The sequence below is a fragment of the Lycorma delicatula genome, chromosome 9 (assembly GCF_047948215.1).
Source record: "Lycorma delicatula isolate Av1 chromosome 9, ASM4794821v1, whole genome shotgun sequence".
NCBI classification, from domain to species: domain Eukaryota; kingdom Metazoa; phylum Arthropoda; class Insecta; order Hemiptera; family Fulgoridae; genus Lycorma; species Lycorma delicatula.
The window spans coordinates 23,151,023-23,163,886 of record NC_134463.1 but is presented as its reverse complement, the minus strand read 5'-3'; the positions used below and the strand labels follow the sequence as shown (position 1 = coordinate 23,163,886).

The window sequence follows — 12,864 nt, the reverse complement described above, 5'->3', positions numbered from 1 at the left end:
GCTGAGGAAAGGGGCTGAAATTCTATTTCTTGTGAATAAGGTATGTTACTGAAGTTTTCGATACCATTTTTTATTTAAAATTTCTGGATAAGTTGTGATGCATGATACGGAGCATTGTCACAATGAATTTTTACTTTTCTTTGTTAGATAAGAGATGCTGTTATGAGCTTTGAGAAAATTGCCACTGGAAAATTCATCATGACAATGGTCCGAACCTCATACATCACCAGTTATCCCGAGATTCTTGGTAAAATATGGGATCGAATGACTTCGGCAGGCTTTTTACTCATGAGACGTGGCGGCTCACTGTGATTTTTGACTGTTTTCTAACCTTAAAATTCTACTTAAAGGAAAGAGATTTGAAGACAGAGAAGATTCTGAAAGTTTTCACCTTCAGGTAAAATTTCACGGTTGGAAACTCAAAATTTAAACTGATATTACTAAATTGGGATTGTTCATTGACCTCTCCTTTTATTCTGTTATTTATTATTTTATCTGCTTCTTACATGGATGATTATAAAGTTCCTTTGTACCGATAGTTCTTGTTCATCTAGTCTGTAGTAATAAACACTCCTCCTGGATATTTCTTGATTCATAACCTCTATTGTAGTCCCTCACCCCAATATGTTTATCCCTTACAAAATAAATAAATAAACTCTATATGAATTCCTTGTTAACTATTTCTGAAGTAACACTTATTTTTTTTACTGCTTAAACTATTTAGATATTTTTATGTGACTGTTTATAACTAAATGCAAAACAATATGTAATCCCATGAATAATGTAATTTAAAAATTTCAAATAAGATTTAGTAGGCAGAAATTATACTTCGAGAAATTATAAAATCTTTTATGGGTATGAATGTTGATTAAATAATTTTTTAAGGAAGAGCAGAGTGGGGAAATTAAAAAAAAAGGATTTGGAAAAAATCAGGAAACACAAAATATGAAAAATTTATTCAGGAAACTAGGCAAAGAAATGATTCTGATCTTAAAACGTACAACAATTATGTAAATATATAATTTAGGCTACATTTACTGTCTATAGATTCAAAATAGCATTTTTATCAAATCTCCTAGATTGTATACACTATATAACATATCAATTGAAGTTCAAATTAATGCATACAACTGATTTTATTTTATCAGTGATGATGCGTTTGAAATTGCAATTTTAGAAAGCGTAATTAAAATTTTTCAAGTATATATATATATATATATATATATATATATATATTTTAAATAATATTAAACGTTCAATTCAAATGCTCAATGAGAAAGTTATCAGGTATTCTCAGTAAGAGTAAATTCATGTTATAACATTAATAACAAAATTGATTTTACAACATTCTCTTGTAAAATACTGACAGTTAATATTGACTGTTATTAATCAACATTACTGTTACTCATATTCCTCAGAGAAATTTAACTAATTTATTAATAAATTTATTTTCCAGTAATTTAATACAATATTGTGTATCACATATTCATGTGGTTAAATTAAGTACACATTTTTAATACTTATTTACATTAATTTAATATTCCATTTATCTCAAATTTTATTTAATTTTTTATACTTTTTTTTTTTACTAATAAACAATTTATTTTAAATTCAATATCAGTAACACATAACGTGGTAAGAAAACAATCTTTTATGCAATTTAATAAATATACCCATCATGTATTAACAAATAAAAAAAATATAGCTCTAATACATGTGTAGACTAACCTTCAGCACACTCACAGTGAGAATCAAGATATGTTAATACAGGCGCCATTGTAGATGTACATGCTTGTTAGTACAAGCATGTTTAGCACCTAATAACCTGGCAAGTATAAGTCCCTCTCTCTTTGTAGCTCGAACAATTCTTACTTTTGGATACATAGCCATGTATTCTTCTAGTTGCCTTTTTAAATGAGCTGCGAACAACATAAATCAATAATAAAATAATCAGATGTTAATAGTAAAAAATAGAATACAAAGATTAGAATAAATAAAATCTGGGATTATGTTTATAAAAAAAAAAAAATGGAGGCATCTCAGCCACTAGTTTGGCTTTATGTAAAAATAAAACCTTAACAGGATACTGCCAGAACATTTTTTATAAAATTTTCTATTTTTATAAAATGTTTAGACTATTTATTTGAATTTATTTTTTTTATTTTTACTGTTACACTCGTCTTTTTACTTCCACTGGTTGTAATATATTTTTTTACAATTTAAATTACATAAGTTCTGCATTTTTAACATTATAAAAGAAACACGTCACAGTTGCAACTGTGTATTCTAAAGGAAAATAATAGAAGCCTGTTTTTTTTTTTAAATCTAGTACCACACACATATGGTACCCATGAGTACCACAGTAATAACCTGCTGGAGGACCTGTTAATAGTTCAACAGGCACGTAGGTTACCATCCTGATAAGCTCCATAAGAAACAACTGCCCTGTTGGCCATTAGAAGGCGAGAGGCGGGTTGCCATAGATGAAACAAGTTGACTGACCAAACTCCCATGATATTTGTTAAAGGAAAAAGGTAAAACATACAAGGAAAGGGGAAGGGAAGAAAAAAGGGTGATTGCCAAACAGAAACTGCCTCGATCAGGTTATTTTATCATTTTCTTCACAATCATAAAAATACGATTATCCTCCTGTTTAAAGTAGTCCTCTTATGCTTTAAAAGATCACTCCTGATGCTTCTGCTGCTGCTGCTGCTGGGGAAGGATCTTACAAAGGATCTCCTGTATTAAGGAGATTCATTAAAAATAATTACAGCCTTTCAGTCTGAGCTTCTTCTCAATTGAAGAGGCGAAAGACAAAGAAGGCCAAATCTGTCAAGTACAAGGGATACAGTTTGATGACCTGTTGTCGTAACCTAAAATCTCACATATTTTGTGTCTACGTGCAGGAAAATTGTAGCAATGGAATGCCAAATTACCGTAGAGCCAAAATTTTGGGTTTTTGCATCTAATTATACTCCGTTAGAGACTTCAGTAGAATTCACTATCAATAATTCTGATGTACAAGGATAAATTCAGATGCACATATCCTCAATTCAGTTACGCTGACCTCTTTTCATCCTCATGAACATCCTGCTCTTCTTGAAACACAAATGCCATCCGAAATACCTTTGCCTGGCATGTTACTTCATTGCCATCAGCCTAATGTATCACTGTGTAAAGTTTCCGCTACACTTACCGGAGTTTGATACAGAACATGATTGTATTTTTGTTTCTTTCTGGGCCATAGTGATATTACAGATAGGGATATGGATAAGGTCACAAAGATTCATGTTACTCAGGTCATGGACTGAAGCTTAATGATACCATTTATTACACTGAACATGATCACAGCTTTGCCTCATCTTGCCCATGCTGAATTCTATATATCTCTTGTAGGACCAGACATAGAAGTTTTTGATCACACATTATAATCAAATGATTATGAATAACGGATAAACAAATATTGCAGTAAGATTATACTACTACACAAATAGAAGTCGGGAAAAGTAAATAGAAACAAAATTACTAATAATCTCTTTTACATAGTACATCTATATAGGAAAGAAGTAAAAAACAATTGTTTAATTTTTTAAATACAGTACATTCGCAAGCTTAATTTATAAAGATGATGCATCATTTTACTATGTATTAAGGTACATCAATTTTATATTTACACTATCCATTCAGTGTTTATTAGTATTATGCAATGTTGCTTTCTCTAATAGTAATGATGTTCAATGTACATTTATATTTATGCTAAAAAGAAGATGGTACATTTATAAGGCTAAATAAAATATGCATTTTAGAGAGTTTTGTTACTTATGTACGATAGAGTAAATGGTTTAAAACATAACGGTAGAGTAAAAAAGCACTGGAGCAAACCACATTACTTCCTTGCATACCCTGGGGCCAATAATACATGTAATGCTTGTCATTCTTGAAACACAATTTTCAGGTATGAATAAAGTTGTGCTATCTAATACAATAATAATAATAGTATGCACCCTATTTAAAAAAAAACTAATCTTAAAAATAAAAATATTAAAAAAAGATGCAATACCCATATCAGAAAAATCATCCACTAAAATAATTTCATACAACAATTTGGGTGGAGATCTATCCAGCACAGAATGTACCGTCCTTAATAATACAGACTATGCTTCATTGTGAAAACAGATTATTACAGAAGTTGAAGGTAAATTTCTTGGTTTACCATCTGTTGACTTATAACGATCTGGAGCATTACACCTGCAAAAAAATTCAAAATCAATAAACATTCAAATTATAAACCATTAATATATATATATATATATATATATATATATATATATATATATATATATATATATATATATGTGTGTGTAATTTTACAATATATATAGGGTTGTAAGTAAGATCATTAAAATGAAAGGAATATTTTGACCAACCAATTAATTTACAAAGTCTAAGTTGGGTGTCTTAAGCCAACATATTTATAACCATTCCTTTCTCCCTTGAATTCGTACATTTTGGGCTATAGATTACCAGAATTATCAATAAAAATATATTCTGTATGATAAAACATACACAGTGTAATGATTTAATTCCCAGAATGCATCTGTAAAAGACATATGTTTGAAAATGTACATAAATACGGTACAGCCATTAATTACACGAACTCTGTCTGACTATACTAAATCTTAGACTAAGTTCACATTTGTGTCGATCTTTTTTGTTTCAGAATGCACACTTTTGGGTTCATAATTATATTCTGGGTCAAAAAATTAACAAAAAGCTCCTTCTGAGATATTAATATATTAATAAAATAAGGTTAAAACTAAGACTAAGATAGTAATAAGATTAAAACTAAAATAATAAAATAAATATCAAGATAAAATGTGTAACACAAATAAAAAATCAAATCAAAGTCAACAATTGGTCATCATTAAATCTTATGAAGTATAAACATTCTTAGAAACAAATACCCGTCTAGTACATACTTATTTCCTAAAATGCGACAAATGTCCCTCAGTAATTTTAATTTGTGACATAAGGCTGCATAACATATGCAGTCCACAATGATGGTGGCACACAAACAAGCAAGTCACATCGTACACACAGTGGTGCGTTTTCTGCTGACATCAGGAATCTGTGAGTAGCTCTGGTATGTCCTAATTGCAGTCTGCATGGGACCACTTCCTCTTTGTGAATTTTTCTGAATTGACAAATTGCTGCTCTAATATGAATATTTATCGTGATCTGTGGAATACTTCTCAAATAATATCAGAACTCATGAGCTTGGCCGAGAACCTGCTTGATTTATGAAATCAGTTAAAAATTAAATATTTAAGGTGTATTTTAAAACTAATCCAGGAACTACAAGGTCAAACTATGTGAACATCATCAATAGTAGTTAATCTGTAATGTGACGTATAAATAATATGAGAAAATCAGTAAATATCAATCCCACTTATGCAAAATTCCATTACAAAAAAAGGCAATACAACAATTATATGAATATTTTTTGCCTTTCTATAAAGTACTATGTGATTGCAATATAATTTATAGTTTCTGTCGGAATATTAATGCTATATACACCAATAGACATATTATTAGTATTATTTCTAATTAATTATTAATGTTGTTAACTACTTATTTTTTTTATGTGGTTAATATAACTATTATGTAATAATAATTATTATGTAAATATATTAATTATTATATAAAGCCAGAAATTAAAATTAAAAAATAATGTTCCTACCATAAAAACCTGCAAATTTAAGTAATTTTTTAATTTTTTTTTTTTTACAAGAGTCCTGGTGATTATGTTAAACCGAAAAAATTAAAATAGATAGTTGAATGCGTCTATTAAATACTTTAAATAAAGGGGAATCCTGATACTTATTTTTACCAGATCCTACAGCAACATTAATAATGCAATATTTATATATATTTTTTCAAACTGAAGTGAATAGAGGATCCCATGAAGTAGTAGAACTGATATCTGATGAAATTCTTTTATTTACTTGTGCCAAAGGAAATGTAGTAAAAAAGAAAAGTTTCTATACCACAATACTAATAAATTTGTTAATTACAAAAACCCTTGGAATTTAAAGTGCCTAGAGAAGGAATAACACTCAAATTATCACAATGTTGAGTTTATCTTAGTTCCCATATATAGAATCTTTTTTTGACAAGAATGGTTTGAGTATTGGAATATTTTAATTTCTGTTAAATGACTGCTGCAGTGGCACACAGTGGCCAAGTAAATCAAGACTTGCACCTCTTGAACACCATTAATAAAGTTTTCTGTGCTTTCTTAAAGGTACAATGTGTTTTGAATATCACATAATTTTTTTTTCAATTTTTGATAATTTAAAATTATGCAAGGGATATAATGTATTTAATGGTAAAGAGAGAGGTAGAGTTCCACTGAACTCTATGGCACTACTCTGTTTCACAGACCAAGAACAGAATAGTTTTTTTGAAAAAATGGTTGTTAAAAAAGTGTTTATTATAGACATATATATGCATTTTTTAATAAGTCATTACACACTACAAAGGAAATAAATACATAACCGGTTTAACTTTGTATGTTTAATTTCAAATAATTTTGTAAAATATTACTTTTGTGTTAATTAAGGAAGCCATCAATCAGACTTTCAGATTTGTTTAAATTTGAATGGCATAAAAGAGATTTACAAATATCAACAGGTAAAACAAAAAAACTCAAATTCATCTTTGCATCTCTTAATTTCAAATTTTAGACGTGAAACTGCTTTACCAATATAGTGAACAAAGGAAGAGGTAAATGTTTGTCATGTATTTACTCAGATTTGTGGAATGAAGTAGACATCTAAGATGTACAAGAAGTACAAGTATGTAGAAACGTTAAATATGTATGTTACTTAATCTGTTTCTTAGAGTACAAAGAACAAATGTGCAATAGACATGAGTTCTGGTAAACTAATTCTCTAAAGGAGAAGGTTAGGAATGAGGAAATAATTTTATGAAATTGAATATGGAGAATCCAAGATAAAAATTAAATGATTTGAAATTAAAATTAAAATTAATTTGTACTAGTAAAATTTTAATTGAGCTTGAAAAAGATGTAGTTTGTAAGTGTGGATTCATAAAACCATGCTGAAGAATAGGAGACTAATAAGGGTTTGGAAATGGTCATTACTGCATTGAGAAAGAAAAGAGAAATTTAGAGAGAATGAAAAGTAGCTGAGACTGAAAAAATAAATAACAAGTGAAGCACTTACAGGGAGTAGTCAGGCATGGAATTTGAGAAGCAGAAGATGATTATAATGGCTGAATAAGTTCAATTAGTATAAATAAATACATTAATGTATTCTATTATTCAATTATTATTAAAAAAAAAAACAACGTGAAAAAGGACTCATATTTAGAGAACATTAAAAAAGTTTTATTTACCATTCATTTCATATTACAATTTTCATAATCATGAGTAGTGTTTTTTTCATGGGCAATGATCTAATTTTATTTCAAACTATACGTGTTATGTGCATATAAATAAGGATTTAATAAATATAATTAATTTTGCTGTTCCAGGCATTTGTACATATATCTACAGCTTACTCAACTGTCTTTTAAGTAAAATTGAAGAAAAAGTTTATGAACCACCCATTGATGATAAACAATTAATCATTATAACAGAATGCCGTGATGATCAGCAGTTGGGTCAACTTACACCCGTGTAATAATAATTATTGTAAATCTTATAACAATGCAGTAATTTTTTAAAACAAACTTTTATCTTTAGTAAGACATTTTTATCGAGTACTATTGCCGTAGGCGTACATCATATGTTCAAATTAAGTACAATTGACAAACTAATCTATAAAACTGGGTGGCGTTCATTATATCGGGTACAATACTACTTGGAACCATCACAAAAATGATGACAACATTAAGTATAACATTTCTTAATATTCCTGCTGATGCTATGAATACTGTCGCCCATAACAGAATGAACATGAACCATTGACAAACTAGTATATGCAGGTGTAATTAGACCATTACAGGTATAAATCTGCGTTTAATTTCTTTCATGAATATCAATGTGGATTCCGGCTGGACCATAGTATTGCAACAGCATTATTAAAAATACCTAATAATATCCATCTAGCTATGAATCAATGACATATGACTTTCTCCTAATAATACTATTTTAAAGCCTTTGCTATGTTCTTCATAATATTCATTTAAATAAGTTAAAAGTATATATGTAATAAATGTAATGTATACGTTTATACTCATAAATTATATTAAGTAATAATTTTTACTTAAATAATATTTCTGATGCTGCAAATAAAGCATTGATATTGTCTCATTAGCTGCAAGGGCTGAATATTATCATTTGTCTTTAAATGTGGATAAAACAAAACATATATACTGGTGAAAAGTAACTTTACACAGATCCCCTCTAATGTTTTTTTATAATAGAGATAACTGGAACTGAATTTTGGGCAATCAAATTTAGTTTTAATTACATAATTTATCTCATATTATCAAACTCTTTAAAATGATATATCAAATGACCGTTGTCCCGTTTGAAATTTTTGAGTTTCTCCTTAACCCCACCACCCAAAAATTAAAAAGAATGATATATAACTTCATCGAAGTAAGCCTTTGGTGCAAGTAGTAAGAACAATACAAACTGAAACCAATTATCTCAATCATAAAAAGAATTAGAGGGGGATGTAAGTTGCTTTTCAGCCACCATATGTTTTATATATATATATATATATATATATATATATATACACAAAATATTTAGAGATAGAGAGGGAGAAGGGGGCTATCCCTAACTCCTTGGTAACATCATCACTTCAAGTCACTTTTATGTTTCCATAATGATATTTTATAATGACTAGTCTATATTAAGTTATTAAGGCTTGGAATTTTGTTTGACAAAACCCTGAGTTTTTCTGTTGAGGTTACTTGTGTATGTGTTGATGGAGGTATGCACCAACTTAAATGGCAATAATGATTTCTTATAGTCTATCTTCAAGAGCAAGAGTACTTGTTCCTTTTCTCTAATTATTACTCAGTAGTTCATAATGATTTTAACTATTACGGATAACAATCATAACCTTATTTTGCTGTTTTCTGTATGTTTCAAAGATGAAAGATACTATTTAATATTTATGTTTAGTTACTTTTTCACATAACTGGAATGTTTCTTTGCCAGACTAATTAAGATGAACCCTTATTTGTAAAACTATGATTAAGACTGTGCAATAATCAAAAGCCAAGTTTAATAGGATGAATGCTCCAAAGAATGAAAATTTTAGAAGCTTGAATAGCTTTAACTTTCAGTAATTTAATCTTTAGTGTCATTTAGAAAAAAATAGTACTGTAACATATTCTATAAAAACATATCTAACATATTCTATAGAAATTACTAAAAAATTAAAATAGCTATTTTAATATTTTTTGAATAAGATTACAACAATAAATGTTCATAAATTTAGAAAGTGCAAAATTTAATAATAAATTTAGAAATAGTGAATGAACAATAACTAGCAGGTAATTAATAATATTGTACGTGGAAACGGATTAATTTGAGTTAGCCAAAAAAATTAATAATCTCTGAACTTCTAATTATCCTATATAAAGTTCTCATTATTCTATTTTGCCTACAAATTTAAACACAGTTTAAGGAAAAATCTAAATTCCTCTAACATTTTCCAGTATTGGAGAAGATACTTTTCACTACATGTTCTTTGTCACATAAGATTTGTTCTGGTTTTGTAGGCCACTTCCAAAAATTAGGCATCTTTCCACTTTGTTTTATGGAATTTACTTCATATTCATTTTTTAATACTTTACAACTATTCTAGAAAATTCTGAACCACCTTACAAAGCTATTATGTAATTACAAACACAAAAATTTTCACAATTAGGTAAGTCAGAACTATTATTATTAATAAAGTTCATAGGTATTTATATCACATTCATCACTATCATTGGTATTTATTTCAGCTTTGCTGCTCATATTGATACGCAGGTAATATCTCATCAGAAACTTTTTTATTATGTTTTTCTTACGCTTGTCTTTTTCTTCACTGTTTCAACACTTATTGCATAATTAACTGTTTTTCTTTCTTCTCCATATATTTTTATTTCTGTGCAAATTTTGCTTTTTTTATGATAAGCATCAGACATTTTTTTATTTATACTTATGTTGTTTGACTTTATTCTTTTTACCCCATCATTCTTCTTTGGAAAATACAATTTTTTTTTTTTTTTTTAATGAGAAGTGCTATGAGAAGTGATCAACTACTATTTCAGATTTCATTGGTAATAAGTTTTTTTTAGCCAAATCTTTGATATAAAATACATTTTCTGAAGGATCAGAGGTGACAGATGAATTTATGATAATATTATTAACGAGATGGTTATCACAAGATTCTATTAAATCTACATTTAAATTCTCTTTATCAGTTGCTTGAGATTCTGCTCTTCAAGAATTGGAATCAAGGTTTTCTTTTTATGTTTAACATTCTCTAATGTCTTTTCCATTATTTTCTTTACGAATATTAACAAGAATTACTAATTTTTTTGGTTTCATTCAGTACTAAAAACAATCTGACCTTGGTTTTGTGCAGTTCAAATACGCTTTTTATAACATTCCTGTCTTGTTTCTTGTCCAAGTTCAGTTATTTCAATGATAGGTCAATAAACAGGATCAATTACTTCAGTTAATTTAATTGCAATGGTATCAGCCAGCCTCATTCTCTCAATAGTCCTATTTTCTGTGGAATGTGGCATACATATTAGCAGTGTCTTTGAAATGTTAATATGATTAAAACTTAAGCAACAAAGTTCAAATCTACGGTAAGTTTAGAGACTATAAATTTTGTTTACTTAAACCAAACTCATATACAATAATGATCACGGGCATGTGTTGCAAAGATACCCAACTGCATTTCTATGCCTTAGAAAGTTCATATTACTAACATTTCACTTTTTAGTGATTGCTTTAGATACTTTAATAATCTGTTTAACTCTATTATATTAAAATAGTCTTAATAATAAAGGTGTTAACAAGAATTTTTTTATTAAACTATGATAAATAGCTACACAATCATCAACAACAAACATTTGGTGTGCCTGCCCAGTTTTAATGTTTTTAATTATTACTTCTCTTCATGTCCATACATTATATAATTTCAGTAATCTGATTCAGCAAGTATAATACTGTAATTTTATTCAATTATTTCTTTAACTTAAAATAATGTATTAAATTTCATTATTTATTATTACTTTCTATTTCTTTTTTATTAAACCTATTCAAAATATTTACCTTATGTTGGAAAACTAAGGCCAAACCAGAAAAATGACTAGTAAGAATACAGATACGATTACTTTATGAGAATGTTTTGTAAAAATATATTGTTATATTTATTCATTTGTAGTGACAGATTATAACATGACACGGAAAGATCATATTAAAAAGTTCTTTGAAAAGCTCTTTTTGTTATGAATTTAGTATTCGATCGAATACTTAATAATTGAATAGTTACACCCATCACTGTTGATGAAGTGAATGCTATAAGAAATATAGATACGCTTAAAATGCATGTCATACATATGTAGGGGCCAAATGTTTAAGATGTAATTTTTAAATTAGAATAAATGAATATGCTTTCATATGTGGTTGGCATATACTTGCAAATAGTTACTGATATTCTAAAGAAATGTGTTTAATATGTCTTCATAAAAGACTAAATTTATTTATTTCTTTTTCAGATTTTTAAAGGATTGTCCTAATACATACATATATACTAAGAGGGTTGCTGAAAGTCTTATTAAACAATACGGTAAAGGGCTTCCTGTTATTATTGTAAGGCATAAGTAAGTATTCTATTCCCGGAACCTTCTATATTAATTAATAAAAAAATAATTAATATGGCACATAAAATTAAAATAAATTCTCAGTCTTCTTCAGAATACCAGCAGCTAGTTATTTTTATCAAATCTGCTGCTGCATAGATTAGTGATTAGAATCATAGTTTAAGAATTGTTATGTACATTGCTGAACCCAGGTTCAAATCCAATTAAAGAAGTAATTACTACTATTTGGGTTTGAATACATATATCACTGTTTATCTTTGATAATTTGGGGCTCAGTTATTTTCAATCTCCAAAAACAATTGGCATGAGATTAGAAATCATTAAAAAAAATTACAGTATAAGTGATGAAGGAAAATTCTGACATATTAAGGAAAAGTGGAAATCAAGATAAATGTCCCAAATAATCTTAAATAATTCAATATCAGTACAACACTCAGTTACTGTTATAAGCACCCCAATGTATAACTTACTAATATAAGAAGTCCAATCAGCATTAGAAGATGCAGTAAGCTAAGAATTTTTAGATTATTGCCATTTCCTTTCTTCTTATTAGCATAAATAAATAAATTTATATTAATAATAAATTTCACTGATAGAAAGTATTTAAACTATAGAAAATAATTTGTAATTGTTGTTTTTAGAGTAAATGTGTAATGTGAACAAACAAAAATGGAGTTGAGCTTAAAATACCTTGTGGGGGAACAACTAACTTGAACTAACTTACTTTTAAGTGAGTAGGGGTAAACAGGAATTACTCAGGAGATGCATTCTAACAAACTCCTAATCATGACTAGCAGACAATTAAGTAGATTTAAAATTACTCATAGCTTAGCTTTAAAACAACAGAAAAGTAAAACACAAGAAAACAATAAATGAAATAAAAGTAAGAGAATTGTTAAAAAGTGTGTATAGAAAAAAATCTGAGGGGTAGTTATAAACATGTAAAAAATTATGTTTAACAAAAGAGAAAGAGGAGGACCAATTCTTTTGTTAGGA

General features: G+C 28.1%; 1 pseudogene; it reads right to left on the bottom strand.

The window, feature by feature from the left end:
- LOC142330424 (putative polypeptide N-acetylgalactosaminyltransferase 9) overlaps positions 1-11,174 on the bottom strand; it is a 74,558-nt pseudogene extending 63,384 nt beyond the window's left edge.
- Between the last annotated feature and the right edge of the window lie 1,690 nt (positions 11,175-12,864).